Consider the following 21,406-nt stretch of genomic DNA (forward strand, 5'->3'; position numbering starts at 1 on the left):
ATGCATTATTGGGAATGTATATAGCCATAATGGAATGCTGTGGGGATACAACCAATGGGTTACCCCTGAAGAAGTCATCATCGATGACGAAACGCGTAGGGCGTGGCTAGAGCAGAGCAGACACCAGACCGGGTGAGCGTCACTTCCGGTAGAAGGAGACCGCGCACGAGAGGACACCATTACAGGCTCGAACGGCACCACTGGCTTATGAGGGCCAATCTCATAACTGCTTTCAAAAACCGCTATACTTGTGAGTGGGCATTTGTCTGGTTTTAAATGTTCCATAAAATTATTGGTAAACTTTAATGCACTAGGTGTGCGCCTGTTTTCTTTTCTTTTGTCTTATATATATATATATATATATATATATATATATATATATATATATATATATATATATATAGCGTGTATAACAGAGTTATGCCCCCTGGCTGCACTCACTGTGTGCTGTATATTAGTGAGCCGCACGGTGAATACAGGAGTCCTGTACAGAAGGAATGGTTTCTCACCGCCGCACACATGCGAAGCGTTGCAGTGACAAAGCCTCATTATCTCACTGCTCCTTTATTCCCTTAGTACAATGACAATGATTATTGCGCCGTTTCTGGGCGTCGCCACATTGAAGTATTTATAATCTGGGACGCCGGAAACCCGTGTGAAAGTGCGACGCCATAATAAGCGCGGAATGCTTTGCAAGCGCTTCACGCTGAACGGTATCTCGCGCCCGGATTTTATTATCTCTGCGCTTGGCCGGGCGGGGAAAGACGCGCACGGAAATAAGACGTGGCGGCGAGAGGAGTAACACCTATAGGCGTGGGGGTCGGGGTATTATGAGATGGCCACGCAGTGTATTAACTTTATTATTGCAATCATTTAGTAAGGGGACTTCTATCGGAAACAAATCATTATTATAGTTATTACTATTGCACTCACACAGAAATTCCGTATTTATGACTGTTTCAAGGCATTAAAACATTTTTTTTAAAGCGCCTTAAAACTAATTCTTCATCTATATATATATATAGATATGCAAAAGGAAGCACTAATAATGTGGGGGTATGAAACCCCTGTATTAGAGACTAAGGGACTGATTCTATATGCATGACTTTAATGAGGAATTTCGGGCAAAAATGGCCCGATTGTACGTATAGAATCAGCTCCTAAATCAGACACGTGTTATCGAATAAACCAATGTGTGACACACACACACTCTAGATGAGGTCTGAATATGATCTGTAGAGTGGTATCACCACCATCCCAGGTCCTTCTGGAGATGTGACCTCCAGACCGGGACACCGGACTTTAGATTAGGTCAGTTTGTAGAGTGGTAGCACCACCATCCCAGGTCCTTCTTGAGATGTGACCTCCAGACCGGGACACCGGACTTTAGATTAGATCAGTTTGTAGAGTGGTATCATCACCTTCCTTTGTCCTACTTGAGATGTGGACCCTAGAACTAGACACCTATCTAGGTGAGGACCCACTATGAATTTCCCCATCATCTTTCCACTGCTGACACCTTTCCCTACAAAGCCTAACACCCCGAAGAAGACAAAGGAAATACTAGTGTTAGTTATATTTCATGTATTAATCTATGGTCAACATGAGGTCCTGTGTGGTTCTTCACCTTGTAATCCTGAGCACAGTCCTGAATAGGTTTCAAGCAGTGAGACTGGTGGAGCTGTATCCCACAAACCCAACAAACCATCTCCCCATCATCCTCACAAAACAGGACCTGCTTCTCTCCCCCCCCCCCCGTGCTTCTCACACACATGGACCTCTTGAAGTTCTCCAGGCGCCGGTGTCACCTGCACAGATACACGGAGATTGTTATCAGATAAGGAAAATGTGTGAGTTCTCATTCTGTTCTGTTGACGTGTAGTGGAAACCCCTCATGCACTAATAACAAATTTGGTGTATAGAGATACTTGGCATCATTATACAGTGTGGCATATTCATGATCAATGTATAGATACCCAGCATAATTATACAGTGCAGTGGTTTAATTATCAGTGTATTATAGAATGTATCGTGTTCATGATTAGTCAATAGAGATACTCTTTATCATTATATAGTGCACCATGCCCATCATCAAGAGTGGGAAGAGTATGAAGCATATGGAGATACTCCATATCATTAAATAACACCGCATGTTCATTAGCATTGGATGAAAGTGTAAAGAGATAATCCGTATCATTATACCATGCAGCATTTTTAGGGAGTGGAAGTGTAATAAGCATATAGAGAAACTCTGCATCACTATACAGTGCAGCGTGTTCATTATTAGGGGGTGGAAGAGTATTAAGTACAGAGCGATACGCGGGCAAATTATACAATGCAGCTTACATATTTGCTTGAGGTTAAAATAATCTTTACCCATTGGGGGAATTTGAACGTGTTATATTGCTGTGCACGGGCCAGTCCTGTTACCTGCTGAAGGGCGTCAATGACATTCTTCACGGTATAATTCTTCCGGACGTTCTTTTAATGGATGCGGTTTCTGCATTGCGGGCAGCGGGCGTTCCTATCACCGTCCCTTTCAGCGCAGTCAAACAGCAGATTCACACGCGCACGGCAGTAATTGTGTCCGCAATCCACAATCACAGGGTCATCCAGAAGGTCACAGCAAATGGAGCAATTTAGTTAATCTTGGATCTTCTCTAGTTGGTTGGCCATGGTAACTGGTGGGAAGTAGGGAGGAGTTAATGAAGGCTGTGTCTCTCCCACCCCCCCGCAGGGTGACACAGTGACACAGACAGAAGGGAGCTATGAGTCTGTCCCTCCCCTCGCAGGGTGACACATTGACACAGACAGAAGGGAGCTATGAGTCTGTCCCTCCTCCCGCAGGGTGACACAGTGACACAGACAGAAGGGAGCTATGAGTCTGTCCCTCCCCCCGCAGGGTGACACAGTGACACAGACAGAAGGGAGCTATGAGTCTGTCCCTCCCCCCGCAGGGTGACACATTGACACAGACAGAAGGGAGCTATGAGTCTGTCCCTCCTCCCGCAGGGTGACACAGTGATACAGACAGAAGGGAGCTATGAGTCTGTCCCTCCCCCCGCAGGGTGGCACAGTGACACAGACAGAAGGGAGGTATGAGTCTGTCCCTCCCCCCGCAGGGTGACACATTGACACAGACCGAAGGGAGCTATGAGTCTGTCCCTCCCCCCGCAGGGTGGCACAGTGACACAGACAGAAGGGAGGTATGAGTCTGTCCCTCCCCCCGCAGGGTGACACATTGACACAGACCGAAGGGAGCTATGAGTTTGTCCCTCCTCCCGCAGGGTGACAGAGTGACACAGACAGAAGGGAGCTATGAGTCTGTCCCTCCCCCCGCAGGGTGACACATTGAAACAGACAGAAGGGAGCTATGAGTCTGTCCCTCCCCCCGCAGGGTGGCACAGTGACACAGACAGAAGGGAGGTATGAGTCTGTCCCTCCCCCCGCAGGGTGACACATTGACACAGACAGAAGGGAGCTATGAGTCTGTCCCTCCCCTCGCAGGGTGACACATTGACACAGACAGAAGGGAGCTATGAGTCTGTCCCTCCCCCCGCAGGGTGACACAGTGACACAGACAGAAGGGAGCTATGAGTCTGTCCCTCCCCCCGCAGGGTGACACAGTGACACAGACAGAAGGAAGCTATACGTCTGCCCCTCCCCCGCAGGGTGACACAGTGAACAGACAGAAGGGAGCTATGAGTCTGTCCCTCCCCCCGCAGGGTGACACAGTGACAGAGACAGAAGGGAGCTATGAGTCTGTCCCTCCCCCCGCAGGGTGACACATTGACACAGACAGAAGGGAGCTATGAGTCTGTCCCTCCCCCCGCAGGGTGACACATTGACACAGACAGAAGGGAGCTATGAGTCTGTCCCTCCCCTCGCAGGGTGACACAGTGACACAGACAGAAGGGAGCTATACGTCTGCCCCTCCCCCGCAGGGTGACACAGTGACACAGACTCCTCTTAATCACATAAGCAGTAAAAACATCCCTTTTGGAACTATGAAAAACAAAACTATATTTTAGCCAATCACAATGCAAGCTTAAACTTCTGTAATATTGCTCTCAGAAAGCTTTTTTAATGATTATCAACAAAAGCTTGTTTCACTTATTTTGTGCACGTCACAATATTATGTGAAAACATATAAGAAAAATATATATAAATATAAACAAAATTCAGGTTCCACCGAGATTTGAACTCGGATCGCTGGATTCAGAGTCCAGAGTGCTAACCATTACACCATGGAACCTTGCCTGGCAGGAACTGGTAAGTGTAGGAGGTCAATGTTGAAAACATGTCAAGTTGAATGTCTACTGGTGGCCTATGGGACGCATGGTCTTATTGTGGCTCTTACTGTGGGCTGCACGGCCTGAATGTGGCTCATACTGTGGGCTGCACGGCCTGAATGTGGCTCATACTGTGGGCTGCACGGCCTGAATGTGGCTCATACTGTGGGCTGCACGGCCTGAATGTGGCCCTTAGACTCCCATCTCCCCCGTTTCATAGGTAAGTGGCGTTTGTCACACTGACACGCGCTGTAAGTTACACCCATGTGAATATATACGGTGCAGACGTTATAGATTCTGGCAGCATGATGAAATATAGTAATTAAGTCTCAATGTATCTAAAGTGACATTGCAATTAGCTTGTGACCCGTCTACTCTTCCGTGCTTCTCATCCGGCCACTTTGGGGAACAAGTGTATAGATCCAACATCATTATACAGCGCAGCGTGTTCATTCTCTGTGTATACAGATACTCGGCATCATTATACAGCGCAGCGTGTTCATTCTCAGTGTATACAGATACTCGGCACCATTATACAGCGCAGCGTGTTCATTCTCAGTGTATACAGATACTCGGCATCATTATACAGCGCAGCGTGTTCATTATCAGTGTATACAGATACTCGGCATCATTATACAGCGCAGCGTGTTCATTCTCAGTGTATACAGATACTCCGCATCATTATACAGCGCAGCGTGTTCATTCTCAGTGTATACAGATACTCGGCATCATTAGACAGCGCAGCGTGTTCATTCTCAGTGTATACAGATACTCGGCATCATTATACAGCGCAGCGTGTTCATTCTCAGTGTATACAGATACTCGGCATCATTATACAGCGCAGCGTGTTCATTCTCAGTGTATACAGATACTCGGCATCATTATACAGCGCAGCGTGTTCATTCTCAGTGTATACAGATACTCGGCATCATTATACAGCGCAGCGTGTTCATTCTCAGTGTATACAGATACTCGGCATCATTATACAGCGCAGCGTGTTCATTCTCAGTGTATACAGATACTCGGCATCATTATACAGCGCAGCGTGTTCATTCTCAGTGTATACAGATACTCGGCATCATTATACAGCGCAGCGTGTTCATTCTCAGTGTATACAGATACTCGGCATCATTATACAGCGCAGCGTGTTCATTCTCAGTGTATACAGATACTCGGCATCATTATACAGCGCAGCGTGTTCATTCTCAGTGTATACAGATACTCAGCATCATTATACAGCGCAGCGTGTTCATTCTCAGTGTATACAGATACTCAGCATCATTATACAGCGCAGCGTGTTCATTCTCAGTGTATACAGATACTCAGCATCATTATACAGCGCAGCGTGTTCATTCTCAGTGTAACCTTGTTTCCCCCACCCAATCTCACATAGGACCTCTCTCTGGGAAACTCACTCTGGTTACATGGCTTAGGCCTCGGGCATGGTCAGCGCGCTGGTACTTACCACTGAGCCCCTACAGCCGCAATGAGAGCGGCTTTAGTAGGGGCTCGCCTACGCTTCCGCAAGCGCGTGGAAGCGCAGGTCTTAGGTAAATTTTAAAGTCAAACGCTTGCCGGAGCGCAGGGCCGGACACGTGAGCGGTTCGCCCAATGAGGGCGAACCAGCTCCGTGACGTCACTGGCCCGCCCGTTAAGGCCAGGGAAAGCACCCGCTTTCCCTGAGCCTCAGCGCGCCTCAGCACGCCAGCAGGAACCTTGGCTGAGGCCTTAGCATACCTGCTGTGCATACCTGCTGTGCATACCTGCGGTGCATACCTGCGGTGCATACCTGCGGTGCATACCTGCGGTGCATACCTGCTGTGCATACCTGCTGGTAACAGGGGGCCCTGGGTCTCCTGCATGATGTTATAAGGGAAGAACAGGACAGGCTTCTGGGGGGGGCTGTGAGGAGGATGGGGAGGAGGTGGGGCTGTGGGGAGGGAGAGGAGCGGGCCTGTGGGGAGGAGAATGAGGTTATCTGTGGGGAGGAGAATGAGGGGTCTGTGGGGAGGAGAAGGAGGGGTCTGTGGGGAGGAGAAGGAGGGGGGCTGTGGGGAGGAGAAGGAGGGGGGCTGTGGGGAGGAGAAGGAGGGGGGCTGTGGGGAGGAGAAGGAGGGGGGCTGTGGGGAGGAGAAGGAGGGGGGCTGTGGGGAGGAGAAGGAGGGAGGCTGTGGGGAGGAGAAGGAGGGGGGCTGTGGGGAGGGGGCTGTGAGGAGTAGAATGAGGGAGGCTGTGGGGAGGAGAAGGAGGGGGGCTGTGGGGAGGAGAAGGAGGGGGGCTGTGGGGAGGGGGCTGTGAGGAGTAGAATGAGGGAGGCTGTGGGGAGGAGAAGGAGGGGGGCTGTGGGGAGGAGAAGGAGGGGGGCTGTGGGGAGGAGAAGGAGGGGGGCTGTGAGGAGTAGAATGAGGGAGGCTGTGGGGAGGATAAGGAGGGGGGCTGTGGAGAGGAGAAGGAGGGGGGCTGTGAGGAGGAGAAGGAGAAGGAGGGGGACTGTGGGGAGGAGAAGGAGGGGGTCTGTGGGGAGGAGAAGGAGGGGGACTATGGGGAGGAGGAGGGGGGCTGTGGGGAGGGAGAGGGGGGCTGTAGGGAGGAGAAGGAGGGGGGCTGTGGGGAGGGAGAGGGGGGCTGTAGGGAGGAGAAGGAGGGGGCTGTCAGGAGGGAGAGGGGTTTGTGGGGAGGAGAATGAGGGGCTGTGGGGAGGAGAATGAGGGGGGCTGTGGGGAGGAGAATGAGGGGGGCTGTGGTGAGGAGAATTAGGGGGACTGTGGGGAGGAGAATGAGGGGGTAGAATGAGGGGGGCTGTGGGGAGCAGAATGAGGGGGGCTGTGGGGAGCAGAATGAGGGGGGCGGTGGGGAGGAGAATGAGAGGGGCTGTGGGGAGGAGAATGAGGGAGAATGAGGGAGGCTGTGGTGAGGAGAATGAGGGGGACTGGGAGGAGGAGGAGGAGGAGGGGGGGCTGTGAGGAGAAGGAGGGGGGGCTGTGAGGAGGAGGAGGAGGGGGGGGGCTGTGAGGAGGAGGAGGGGGGGCTGTGAGGAGGAGGGGGACTGTGAGGAGGAAGAGGAGGGGGGCTGTGAGGAGGAGGAGGGGGGCTAGGAGGAGGAAGGGGGCTGTGAGGAGGAGGGGGGCTGTGAGGAGGAGGAGGGGGGCTGTGAGGAGGAGGAGGGGGGCTAGGAGGAGGAGGGGGCTAGGAGGAGGAGGGGGCTGTGAGGAGGAGGGGGGCTGTGAGGAGGAGGGGGGCTGTGAGGAGGAGGAGGGGGGCTGTGAGGAGGAGGAGGGGGGCTGTGAGGAGGAGGAGGAGGGGGAGCTGTGAGGGGGAGCTGTGAGGAGCAGGGGGAGCTGTGAGGAGGAGGGGGAACTGTGAGGAGGAGGGGGAGCTGTGAGGAGGAGGGGGAGCTGTGAGGAGGAGGGGGAGCTGTGAGGAGCAGGGGGAGCTTTGAGGAGGAGGGGGGCTGTGAGGAGGAGAAGGGCTGTGAGGAGAAGGGCTGTGAGGAGGAGAAGGGGGGCTGTGACATAGATGGAAGGGGGCAAGAAAGAAATGAGGGGAAGAGAATGGGGAGGATGGATGGGGGGGATGGAGGGGGGGGGGGGGAGAAACGCTGTGTGTTTGTCATGAAAATATAAAAGAAATGTCTGGATTGAAATAACATTTTCCTATTGGATTTTGGCGTCCGGGCATACCTAGTTCCTAATATAGCACTGCATGTTCATTATCAGTATAAAGATACTCATTACCACTATATGCACAGCCCTACCTTTCTTCTGGTGAGTGAAGTGTTAACTTGTCCCCTGGAGATAAAACTGTTTGAGGAATTATGTCGACCCCAGAAAATATAAGCGAAAATAATTTCAAATGCGGCGATCATCAGATTCTTTTTAGTTATTCGCTTTTAGAAACTTTCCTCCGTAGAGAGGTAGTGCGGCGTGAGTCCATCGCCCAGGAGAGGCCACAGTGACTGAATCTCGGTGTAACTTAATTCCTGTGTCCAGGTAACGGGAGCAATACATGGGCTGGGATTGTTTATTGGATAACCGCAGGTTATTTCCTTGTGAACATATTCTCAGGATGCCCAACACACATCACTACTGCTCCTTCCAGTGACGTCACCGCAACTAGTTCCTTTGTGTAGGTCGGACAGTGGAACCAGTTTGACTAGTTTGTCATGGAACAGGATTTCATATTTCTCTGCCTCCCTTTGCAGCTCACAGGATTCATGTCTCCCTAAATTTAGCTGCCTGTCATTTCCCTGTCCCAGCAGCTAGCTGCATGTGAAAAGGCAACATTATTGTTACATGTTGTGTACACAGCCTTAATCAGTGGATTGCTACAGCAACCTCTGAGATCCTTCTCAGAATGGGCTATTCTGCCCTCCCCCTGTCTTTGCTGACAGTAGTTTGTCCCATTTCACTTCTAGTGTGACCCTTGCTCCTCATTTCCTTTTTCCACCCAGGACACAGTGAGTACAGCACCCATCTCTGTTACACTCCCATGGCAAGGCCATCTCTTTCTACCTGCCCTTAACTACAAACTCACAACTACACACCATCCACAAGAGCCTGTATTTACTGCTGCTTTTCCAATAAAGTGAAGGAAATATTATAGGACTTGGCACGATTTGGAAAGGGGGCTGAGTTAAGCTATCTGGGGCTATTCACACTTGCCATGTGACCCTGGCTTTAGAATATAGTTAGTTTAAGACATCTTTATTCAGTAAGGTACAAAGCTCTATGACAGGCTCAGAGGGTCATTTTTATTATAAAAAAAAACAAACATATTTACAAACATATCAATACAAAAGCAACAAACTAAAATGTACTATCTTACATCTTATTTACACTGTATACAGGAAATGTTTACACACTTATATCTGAACACCCGCCCATCTTCTCTCCCAGGACTTTGTATCCCACCTGTCTCTCTCCCCCTGCTTTATCTGCTCTATATCCTGTCCCACTGCACAGGTTACAGCCACGAGAACCCGCTCTGTGGGGAGAAGACTGCGGGTGATCCCCAACCTGTATTTCACAAGTGCATTGATTAACACCACTGTGCTACCGCTGTAACCCTGCAAGTGATCCCTAAACACACCGTACACTATCTCACAATAGTTTTGACCCTTTAAATCTGGCGTCCGTAATGAGGCGGCCATACTCTCCTACATCTCCACTGCGTAGGGGCACTCCAGGAGGAGGTGCTCCATCGTCTCCAGGATCCCGGCACAGGAACCTCGGGGGCAGTTCCTATCCGCTATGTTTTTATATTTTAAATTTGCTCTTGTATAGCGATGGCTGGACCAGCTATCTCTCTACCTTCCCCTGTCACGCAAGTTCTAATAAGATGTAGACAATGACAGGCTATCCTATGGGGGTTTCCCCCTCCTCATGCTGAATTCCTGAGTGACAGGAGTGCAGTTGACACAGGGATCTGTGATAGCCAATGGTGGTACAGATACTGGGCCCTCCCTCTTTGAGCTGCATGAAGGAAGTGCCTAAATTATAGCTTGAAGTTCAGACCCTTAGGGGTGAGACCTTCAGTTGGTTCCAGCCTGCCCCTGCATGGAGTAGGATGTGTTGGAAATGTCTCCTCCCAGCCGGGAGTGAGACGTGATCAGACCCTCATGGGCTGAGCACATAACCTAACCCAGCTAGGCCTCACCATTACCCGCAGGCCAGTACCATCCAGAAGTCAGCGATCTACCTTACCAACTGGAGCATACGCTGCAATATCACCAGCAGTGGCTGCTGTAATAAAGAACATCCTCATTTGTACTTCTGGCTTCGCTGCAGTCTGTATGGAGGGAGGTAACTGAGAGTAAGGATTGTCATAGCGGGGACCGCCTTCTGCCTTGCTGGAGCCCCTACAGTATGTCTGGAGGCGCTGACACAGAGAAGGAAAGAATCAGAGGGATCCCTAAGAGTCTGCCCTGTACCCCCACACCATTGCGGGAAACTCATCTCTCCTGTACCACGCCGGTAACAAGCACCACACCAAGCAGTCGCATAGCCAGAATCTCCCAGAGAAGGGGGGGGGGGGGAGTCAAACATGTACTACACTTACATATAGACGCCCATGGAAAGTCAACAGATACTGGGCCCTCCCTCTTTGAGCTGCATGAAGGAAGTGCCTAAATTATAGCTTGAAGTTCAGACCCTTAGGGGTGAGACCTTCAGTTGGTTCCAGCATGCCCCTGCATGGGGTAGGATGTGTTGGAAATGTCTCCTCCCAGCCAGGAGTGAGACGTGATCAGACCCTCATGGGCTGAGCACATAACCTAACCCAGCTAGGCCTCACCATTACCCGCAGGCCAGTACCATCCAGAAGTCAGCGATCTACCTTACCAACTGGAGCATACGCTGCAATATCACCAGCAGTGGCTGCTGTAATAAAGAACATCCTCATTTGTACTTCTGGCTTCGCTGCAGTCTGTATGGAGGGAGGTAACTGAGAGTAAGGATTGTCATAGCGGGGACCGCCTTCTGCCTTGCTGGAGCCCCTACAGTATGTCTGGAGGCGCTGACACAGAGAAGGAAAGAATCAGAGGGATCCCTAAGAGTCTGCCCTGTACCCCCACACCATTGCGGGAAACTCATCTCTCCTGTACCACGCCGGTAACAAGCACCACACCAAGCAGTCGCATAGCCAGAATCTCCCAGAGAAGGGGGGGGGGGGGAGTCAAACATGTACTACACTTACATATAGACGCCCATGGAAAGTCAACCAGACGGTATCCTGAACCCCAAGAGGGATTCTCGGGTCTAATGGATTCTGTAAGGCCTCTTTCTGGTCCTCTATATCACAGTGTTTTAGATCTAAATGTGGGACACATTCTACCCAGTACTGCCCAGTACCATTTTGATCCTGGGAACAGAAGTAATTTCCGAAGCAGTTATTTTACATCTATTTGAGAATTTGCACATAATCCTCATACAGTATATTCTGGCATGTATACACTTCTTACAATAATTCTTTTAACATGTTTTCCATCTAGCCAATTTGAAGGGGAGACACCCACTTCCTAAAATACATATACGCCAAAACTGGTGTCATGGAACAAGAATCATATTTCTGTTTGACCCCCCTTGCAGCTTCTGCTTGTCAGCTCCTTAGTTTCAGCTGCATATATTTGTTCTACACACACACTGTGCCTGTGTGATATATTACTATGTTGCCTTTTCTGCATCTGAGCATGTAGCCAGTAAGTTGCTACAGCAACCGCTGAGACCTTTTCTCAGAATGGGCTATTCTGCCCTCCCCCCTTTCTTGCTGACAGTTGATCTGTCCCTAGACTATTCCTGTCTCCCAGATCCCCCTCACTGTCTTTTACTTCCTGACTCTGGCTGAGTGAGCACCCCTTCTATGTTATACTCCTCCCGGCAAGGCCCAATCCTTTTCACCTGCCCTTAACTATGAAGCACCTATAGAGAAGCACTTTCCCAACACAACATTACATCCACAAGTGCCTGTATATGCATCGTCCTTTTTCAATAAAGTGAAGAAAATATAATAGGAAAGGGGGCTGAGCTGAAGCTATCTGGGTCCATTCATACCCTAGACATGACCCTGGGTCCAGAATAACTGGTCATCTCTATTGAGAAAATTCTGCAAATGAAAACATACAAAAATAAGAGAAAAAATAATAATACCGGGTTCACCATTCCCAAACCGCCTTTCTCTCTCGACAAATAAGTAATGTCTCGCTTCAACACCTTCAAGCGATTTCCCCAGAGCAATTGGAAAAAAAGGCTATATAAAATAACAGTAATTTCCGCAGGGGGAGGAAATACAAAACTTAAATACACAAAAATAGGAATCAAAAAACCTTAATCATTTTAACTTTCTCTCTAAAAGAGAATGTCCACTTCTTCCTCCGTTCTACCTTTACCTTACAGATGTTCAGTTTCTCCTTCCAGTTGTGAACACCGAAATTCTCTTCTCCAAAATAAATTCCTAAAACTTTAAAAGAGGCATTGTCTATCTGAATATCCTCAGGTAGACTAAAGGGGGTTTCCTCTATTCCTAACCAGCAGGCCACAGACTTATCCTCATTCACCAGGGAGTTGGAAACATTTGAGTATTTATTTATTTCCTGGCTAACACCTTCAAATGAGCTTTTTGAGGCAACATAAATACAAACGTCGCCTGCATACGCCTGGCACCTAACATCCCCTTGGTGTTGGGAACCCTCACAGGGTACGGCTTGGATAAGACTATTCTGCTCTAGGTGTCTTAAAAAGCGGTCTATGGAGGGGCGTGTCCAGGACGCCGATGAGGACGGTCGAGTAGCAGAGGAGCTCCTCAGACCCTAGAATAAAAACAGCGAAAGAAGCGCTTTCCCCCCCCCAAAAAACTAACAGAAACTAGGATAAACCTAGCAGGAAACCCACGCGAGTGAAATGGCAGGCAAACCAAAAGCCCAAACAGGCCAAGGAGTTACCCGTTTCTTTTCTCCGTCGCAACGGAGCTCGGAGGCTGCCACAAAAAATCAAGATGGCGCCGGCTCCACACACACACGCGGGACCAAGCAGCCAGCAATGGAGCGCGACTGCACCGAGACGCCACCGCCACCAGACGAAGCCCTAACGAGGGATTATATGCAAGAACTGATCACATCCATGCTAAACAAACTCCATACTTCACTAAAGGCAGATCTAAAAGCTGCGGTCTCCGAATTGAAGCAGGAGATATCAGGCCTCAATGAACGCACCGCGGTGCTAGAGACTAAAATGGCCGACGCAATACAGTCCCAAGAGGACGCTGCTAATGAAATCTACCGGCTGGGGGCTGAAGTAAGCAACCTTAGGGATAATATGGAAGATCAGGAGAACCGAGATAGACGGCAAAACGTCAGAATCCGAGGGATCCCGGAATCGGTTCTACCAGCCCAGATTAACCCCTTCCTGTTGGACTTTTTTCAGTCGGTGTGCCCAGATCTCACACACAGGGACCTAGAAATGGACAGGGCGCATCGTGCCCTAGGGCCAAGGTCGGACGATCCTAACCGGGCACGAGACGTGATAGCACGGGTCCACCACTATTCAGTAAAGGAGCAGATAATGGCGGCTTGTCGTGCACAAGAGCCAGTCAGATACAAAGACGACCCACTCCAAATCTACAACGACTTGTCCAAGCGCACGGTCTTTAGAAGAAAAGAAATGCAGCCACTCACTAAACTACTCCGCGAAAAGGAGATTAAATATAAATGGGGCTTCCCATTTAAATTGCTGGTGCAAAGGAATGGCAAATATCACACTATCAGGCACCCAGAAGATATGGCTCAGTTTGCTAAAGCAATGGGACTGAACCTGCCGGCGGAGTGGAGTGAGGACCCCTCCAGAACCCAAGGCCCGGACACATTGGACCCTCCGGTAAGAGCTTCTGAAAGACTGGCAGGACAGAAGCAAGGACGACCCAAATGATATGTCCAGAGGCCTCACAAACAAGGCCACTCCAAGTTACTTCCTGCACCCAGTCAAACATACCAGCCTACTACCTGACGGATCCCCCCCCCCCCCCCCTCAAGACATCTGCGGTCCCTTCTGCATACCTGAACCCCGATGACCCGACAGCTGATGACACCGACACCAGGAACTGAAGCGCGAGGAGCCAGAACAGGAGGCAAAGAGAGCATCCAGCCCTCACAAGGCACTCGACAACTCACCGGGATACCACCGGCTGCTAACTCTCCCCACGACAAAGAGCAAGCACACTGGAGGCCCCGACGCCAAAGCCCAATTCAGCGACACAGAGGAGCGGAGGAACCAAGCTTCACCTACACGAAGGCGCACCGGAATATGCATCTCTCTTCCCTACCCCCCATGGAGGCCCCGATGATCGGAGCGTCCCTACGGAAGCGGTGAAAGCAGGCACCCAACTCGTAGATCGAGGCCCCTTTTCGTGTTCCCCCCCCACTGTCATAACAACGGACAAATCTGTAACCGTGAGTACTATCCCCCACACAATATAGCTAGGCACGTGAGGTCGCAATACCACGGCAACCCAGGCCTAACTAGAACAAATCGAGACCAAATAGGAAGCTGCCACAAACAATGAGTGCCACAGCAGTACAGGGTCATAGTCACCCATTACCATATCAGACCCCTAGGCAATTGCGGAACCCCCCCTCCCCCCCCGGACAAGAAGGGCCCCCCCACACTTTTGCACCCCCCCCTCCCCCAGTGGCTCCTAGAGATTCCAACCGTTACGAAGGGAAACTTGGACAGTGCAAGTGCAGCAACGGAGAATGATCTTTGAATATCACTCCAATCACTGCACCCGCACATAAACCCCCAAACAATGTTTTATGATGTTAAGGTTACCATGTTTAAAGTTTAAGCCAGTTAATAAGTGTCGAAAGCCAGGAGAGCCCGTGCCGGGACTCCTGGGACCCACGGCAAAGAGGATAAGCTCTGCAAAGCCAAAAAAGGGAGGGCATCACAACACAAGAGTCTAGAATACCCCGAGACTATTGAGCCAAGCTCATATACCCGATACCTACCCTCCCACACGGGCGCCCCCCTCCCACCCCCCCCACATACCCCCCCTCCGCTTCCACACCCCCCCCATCCCTCACTCCCTCCCCCTCTCCCCCCCTACCACCCCCCTCTCCCCCCAGTCCCGTACCCCCCCTCCCCCCTCTGCTCCCCCCTCCTCCCCTCCCCCCTCCTCCTTTCCCTCCCTCCCCCCCACTTCTACGGGAACCACCCTGAATAATCACCCCAGGGAGATGGGTTGGAATCAGGATCTTCCTGAGAACTAATAAACAATAGGTTATTGCTAAAAGCACCACTATATGTTAAATAAAACTGTATGCCTCCCGAAATGTTATCCCCCCCTCCCCCCTCCTCCCCTCCCTCCCCCCCCCCCCACCTCGGCGGGAGCTCCCCTCCACAACCATATCAGCATGATGGGGTAAAAAAGAAAAACAAAAAAGAATTTGTTTGTGAACTAGTAAACGCCATGTCTGTGTTGAAATATCAATGTATACGGAAAAGTAATGTATGACCCCCTCCCTCCCCCCCTTCCCCCCTCCCCTCCCCCCCCTCCTCTCTCCCCCTCCTCTCCCCCCTGCCTCCCTCCCCCTCCCTCCCCTCCCTCCCCCCCTTTTTCCCCCCTCCCCTCTCTTACCCTCCCCCCCTCCCCCCTTCCCCCCCTCCTCCCCCGCCCCGGCGGAAACCTGTCAATCTACACCAGCTCAAAAAAGTTGCAAGACGAAGTGTACAAAAATGAACAAATGCATTGTTTCTACCATAAGACTGATGAAAACTGTAAAGAAATGTATTCCCTGAAATGCTCCTTGCCCTCGTCCCTCCTCCCCCACCACCTCCCCCCCCTCCCCTCTCCCCCCCTTCCCCCCCCTCTTCCCCCGCCCCTCCCCGCCCCGGCGGAAATCTGTCAATTTACACCAGCCCAAAAAGTTGCAAGACTAAGAGTACAAAAATGAACAAATGGATTGTTTCTACCATAAGGCTGATGCAAACTGTAAAGTAATGTATCCCCTGCTCTCGTCCCTCCCCCCCCTCCCGCTCCCCCCCCTCCCCCGCGCCCTCCCCCTCCCCTCCCCCCGCCCCCTACCCCCCCCTCTCCCCTCCCCCTCTCTCTCCCCCCCTCCCCCCCCCCATCCCGACTGAGACCTATCAAATTGTACTAGCTCAAGAAGTTGCTAGACCAAATGTACAAAAATGAACAAATGGAATGTTTTCACCCTAAGGTTGATGTAAACTGTAAAGCAATGTACTCCCTGGAATGCTCCTTGCCCTCTATCCCCCCCCTCCATTCCCCCCCCCCCCCCCTACTACGATCAAGGTCTCCCCAAATATGCAAAACTGTCCAGGGGAAATAACAAATGATAGAAGAACGAGCAAATGCAACACCTACAGTACAGGATCGATGTACGATAACATACGATAGGTAATCCGGAATCCCCCCCACCTTTCCCCCTTTACCCCATCCCTCCCTGGATGAGACTCCCCCAACACTACCAGACTGGTCAGATGTAACGCGACCAGCGGAAAAATAAACAAACCAAAGGCACATACCACACAACTGACGTATATGGCATAACAGCACAAAACTTGGAATACACCCCAGGTACTCCCCCCCACCTCCCCCTTCCCCCTCCCACCCCCCTCCCTTTTTCTCTTCTCCTCCCCTCTCCCTCCCCTCCCGCCCCCCCCTTCCCACCCCCCCTTCCCCCCCTCTTATCCTCGCAACCCCCCCATTCAAATACAATACAGCACACACTAAAACCAGAACAAAGAAACAGAAGGGGGAAAAGCGCAATACGTTAGCAACTTAGGGTCTGGACCCCTCTGTTGCACACCGGTCATTGACACCGGACCCACCCCAGATGGGCAAGTTTGCCCAAATGTCGGTCACTCTAAGGCCTGGCAACACCATATTAGGACCTAGAAAGGACCTAATCCTACCTACTCTTCATCTGCTGACCCTGTCCCAGCGGATCTTTACCCCCCCCCCTCCCTCCCACCCCCCCCCCTCCCTCCCACCCCCCCCTCCTTGGCAGCCCACAGGCAGCCTTCAAAGAACATATAGGCAAGTCGCACCCACCTCTCATAAAACATGCAGATCAAGACACAATAAACCCCCAGGAAATAAAAGCAAGATCTCCCCGAGTGGGAAAGGTGAAATCCCGAGACCCCAAACCACAAAAAACCCACAATGACATCCACGACCCCAATAAAGGTCCGCTCACTAAACGTCAAAGGACTGCAAAATAATAGGAAGCGGAGTCTAGCCCTCCAAGACATGAAAAAATCAGGGGGAGACATCATATTCTTGCAGGAGACCCACTTCACATCACAAGACCCTCCAAATGTATTAAAAAAAATGTTCCCAACATGCTTTTTTGCATCACTCAGTAGTAAGAAGAGGGGTGTGGCTATCCTAATCAGACAAGGCACCCCATTTAATCATGTCAAAACAACAGTGGACCCAGAGGGTAGATTCCTAGTGGTATATAGCTCAGCAATTGCTCTGATCAATGTATACGCCCCGAACGAGAACCAAACAGAATTTCTACAAACTGTTTTCGAAGGCGTTGACCCGGGATACCTGTCATCGATGATAGTGGGATGAGACCTAAACATGGTTTTAAACCCCACCGAGGACAGATCGACCACAATGGGTCCCCCCGTACAACCCACTCCCAAATCAAGGGGAAAAGGTTTAGGGGAATCCTGACCGAGTTTTCACTAGTGGATGTCTGGAGATCCCAGCATCAGGGCCAGAGAGACTACACATTTTACTCAGCACCTCACCAGACCTACTCTCGAATATACCACTTTCTGAACACCAAAAATGTGATGGCGGCAGCCATTGAATCAGACATTGGCTCAATCACATGGTCCGACCACGCCCCGATCACCCTGACACTGTCAATCCCCTTCGAAAAAACAACAAACTACTCCTGGAGACTGAATGACTCACTACTAAATCATCCTGAGATAGAAAGAGAAATCAGATCCTCACTTAAGGACTATTTCTTTTTCAACACAGGAACAGTCTCCTCTCCAGCAATCCTATGGGAAGCCCATAAGGCAGCCATCAGAGGGAAATTTATTTCCATCGCATCCCACAGGAAAAAAGCCCGCCAAGCGCTAATCAAAGAGCTCACAGATAGCATAAAAACAATAGAACAAGCCCATAAGGCTAACCCCTCAAAAAAGATATACTAAACATTGCTAACAGCTAGAACAAAACGTAGGCAAACCCAGCTGGAGGATGTTAAAAAGGCCCTCAAATGGACCAATCAACAATATTATGACAAGGGTAACAAGGCCGACAGACTCTTGGCCAGTAAACTGAGAGGGGTACAAAAAAGATCCCAAATAACGGCGATCAAGAGTAGGTCTGGTGAGATACAATATAGTGACAGCAAAATTGCAGCGGAATTCACAAAATACTATACAGAACTCTATAATTTAAGATCTAAGAACGGCCGACCTGAACCGATAGCAACAGAACTTATAACACAATATTTAGATAAATGCCAACTCCCCACATTAACGGAGGAGGAAAACACAGTCCTCAACGCTGAGATCTCAAAAGAGGAGCTGGAAAAGGCGGTCAAATCATTAAAGATCACTAAGTCTCCTGGCCCTGACGGTTTCACCAATGTCTACTATAAGAGATTCTTGCCTACTCTATCCACGCATCTCTTAAAAACATTCAACCACTTTATGGAAGGGAACCAAATCCCCCCAACAATGTCTCTGGCCAGCCTGGCTATTATACATAAGGAAGGCAGAGATCCGATGCAATGTGGAAGCTACCGTCCAATCTCCCTTCTCAACAGTGATCTCAAGTTATATAGTAAAATTCTGGCAAGAATTACCGAGGCTAATCAATATCGATCAAGTAGGATTTGTCACGGGCAGGCAAGCCTCAGACAACAAACGGAAGATAATCAATATTATTGATCATGTCCACCTCACAGGCACCAAAGCACTACTTTTAAGTCTAGACGCAGAGAAGGCGTTCGATAGAATAAACTGGCAATTCCTGGACCATACTATGCGCAAATTTGGCTTTAAGGACGCATACCTAGAGGGGGTCCGTAGACTATACCAAAACCCGTCAGCAACGGTAAAATTACCAGGGGGCAATAACCAGAGATTCGAGATCACAAATGGAACTCGGCAGGGATGCCCCTTATCTCCTCTCCTCTTTGCGCTAACAATAGAACCACTGGCATCGGCAATACGACTCAATATAGACATCCAGGGAATAGAAATTGGACACAGGCAGCATAAAATATCCCTATTCGCAGATGATGTCATTTTAACCCTTTCCAAACCCCAAATCTCCCTACCCAACCTTCAAAAAGAACTCCGGGATTTTGGAAAAATCTCAGGATATAAAATAAACAACGATAAATCGGAAGCCCTGAACCTAAGCCTGCCAGAGCCAGAGGTGAAACTCCTCAAACTAAACTTTAATTACCGTTGGAGTTCCTCCTGTATCAAATATTTGGGAGTTAAGATATCGAGGACCTACCAATCCCTATATCAACACAACTATCCGACCTTGTTCCATAAAATCAAACAAGATTTAGAGAAATGGGGAGGATACCAGATATCATGGATCTGGAGAATGATCTCGGTTAAAATGAATATACTCCCTAGATTATTATACTACTTCCAGACTCTCCCGGTCCACATCCCTGGCTCGGAATTGAAAAACATCCAAAAGCTAATCTTCCACTTTATTTGGCAGGGAAAAAAACCTAGAGTTTCCAGAACAGTTCTCTTGGCCTCAAGGGGGAGAGGAGGAATGGGAGTCCCAGACATCACAAGATACTACCTGGCCGCCCAACTGCGACAGGTGGTAGTCTGGAATGCTAACCCAAACCAATACTGTTGGCTAGATATAGAAACACAATATGCCGGGACGCCTTCACTGAAAGGCCTGCCTTTGATCCCTGAGTAGGGAGGACATGCAGAATAGCAAATTCAAATTAGGCCCGATGAGACACACATGGGAGACCTGGCCGAAATGCAAATTCAAATTTAAGCTCACAACACCTCATTCCCAACTTACGCCAATTCATAACAATCCGAAATTCCCACCTGGCTGTGAACCCAGACAATTCGATCAATTCAAAACAAAAAATATTAGAGCGGTTTCCGACTTCTTGAGCTTCGGGGAGTTCCTGAGTTACCAAAACTTACAAACTAAATATGAAATAGTAGGGCTGAACGTTTTCAAGTACCTACAAATTCGACACTTCATCCAAACTTTATCCCCAACGTTGGAATTTCCCCCTCTCACTGGTTTTGAACGGCTCTGTAGAGAAACAGACCGCCAGAAAGGTCTCATAACGCAAATTTGTACAGAACTGGAGAGGGCCATAGAAGCCCCCACACACGATTACATGCTACATTGGGCAGCTGAATTGGATATAATTATAGACCGGATTGGGAAATTATATGGGAAACTGCCTCAGGAACTTCTATATGTACCACAATCAAAGAAAACATATACAAAATACTGTTTCGCTGGTATCTTACCCCAGTCCGAATAAATCAAATCTACCCCCTGGCTTCCGATCTATGCTGGAGAGGCTGCGGTCAAAAGGGGGACATGGCCCATATTTGGTGGACATGTCTGGAAATTCAGAAGTACTGGGAAACTACACAAAATTTAATAAGAGAGGTCACAGACCTCACAATACCCAATGACCCGCTGACCTACCTGCTGGCCAGACCCTTAGAGACACTGGACCGACCAACAGGCAAATTAGTCTCCTTCATTCTCACTGCGGCTAGATGTGCGGTGGCAGCCGCCTGGAAGAAAGTGTCTCCCCCCTCTAAACAAACAATAATAAAAAGGGTGCAAGAGGTGATGGAAATGGAGAGACTGTCAACCTTTCTGAAAAGGTCCACTACCTCCTTCAATAACATATGGGACCCATGGCTAACACAAATGGCTCTCCTGCGCCGAAATGCCCCATAATAGTAGAAGGAATCACCAGGATAAAACAAAGGCCCAAGCTGTGGACTCCAAGGAGAAGGGGAACAATGCCCCCCACCTACCCCCCCACACCTCCCAACCTCTCTCCCCCCTCCCACTCTCTCTTCCCTTTTCTGTTTCCACACTCGCGCCACCCCGGTAGACCCCAAAGGGTCAGGGGGACATTGAGACTTTCCCCCCTCTCTAGATAAAGTGAGAAAAACCTGTATTAGGCCAAAATATTGTCAATATTTGAATTGCTGTGAAATGTTATAAATGCCTAATAAAAAAATTTGAAACAAAAAAAAGCGGTCTATGGAGAAGATGTACTGTATAACAGGGGGCTCAGCGGGCAGCCCTGTCTAACACCTGACTTTATGGGAAAAGATTCCCCCACCCAGCCATTAATGACCGGTCTTCCATAAGCTCCTTCATACAGCAGAGCCAGTTTCTCCACAAATGTATCTGGGAAACCAAATCTTTCCAGAGTTTTAAAAAGATAGTCATGATCCACCCTATCGAAGGCTTTGGCCTGGTCAAGATGTAACAGGTAACCTGATAGACCTCCATTCCTGCCCATCTCAAACATCTCCCTGATGTTAATTAAGTTATTAGCGATGTTCCTTCCCTTAATGGCACAGGATTGG

General features: G+C 49.7%; 1 long non-coding RNA gene and 1 other non-coding gene across 2 annotated transcripts; both read right to left on the bottom strand.

Moving 5' to 3' along the window:
• Positions 1 to 423: 423 nt before the first annotated feature.
• Positions 424 to 8,254, bottom strand: LOC142485187 (uncharacterized). The gene is made up of 3 exons (XR_012798365.1): positions 8,047 to 8,254; positions 2,431 to 2,681; positions 424 to 1,808 (listed from the first exon to the last, which is right to left on the bottom strand). It is a non-coding gene; the product is annotated as an uncharacterized LOC142485187 (long non-coding RNA).
• On the bottom strand, positions 4,184 to 4,255 carry TRNAQ-CUG (transfer RNA glutamine (anticodon CUG)). The gene has a single exon. It is a non-coding gene; the product is annotated as a tRNA-Gln (tRNA).
• Positions 8,255 to 21,406: the final 13,152 nt, after the last annotated feature.

This window comes from Ascaphus truei, unplaced genomic scaffold (assembly GCF_040206685.1).
Source record: "Ascaphus truei isolate aAscTru1 unplaced genomic scaffold, aAscTru1.hap1 HAP1_SCAFFOLD_541, whole genome shotgun sequence".
Taxonomy (NCBI): Eukaryota; Metazoa; Chordata; class Amphibia; order Anura; family Ascaphidae; genus Ascaphus; species Ascaphus truei.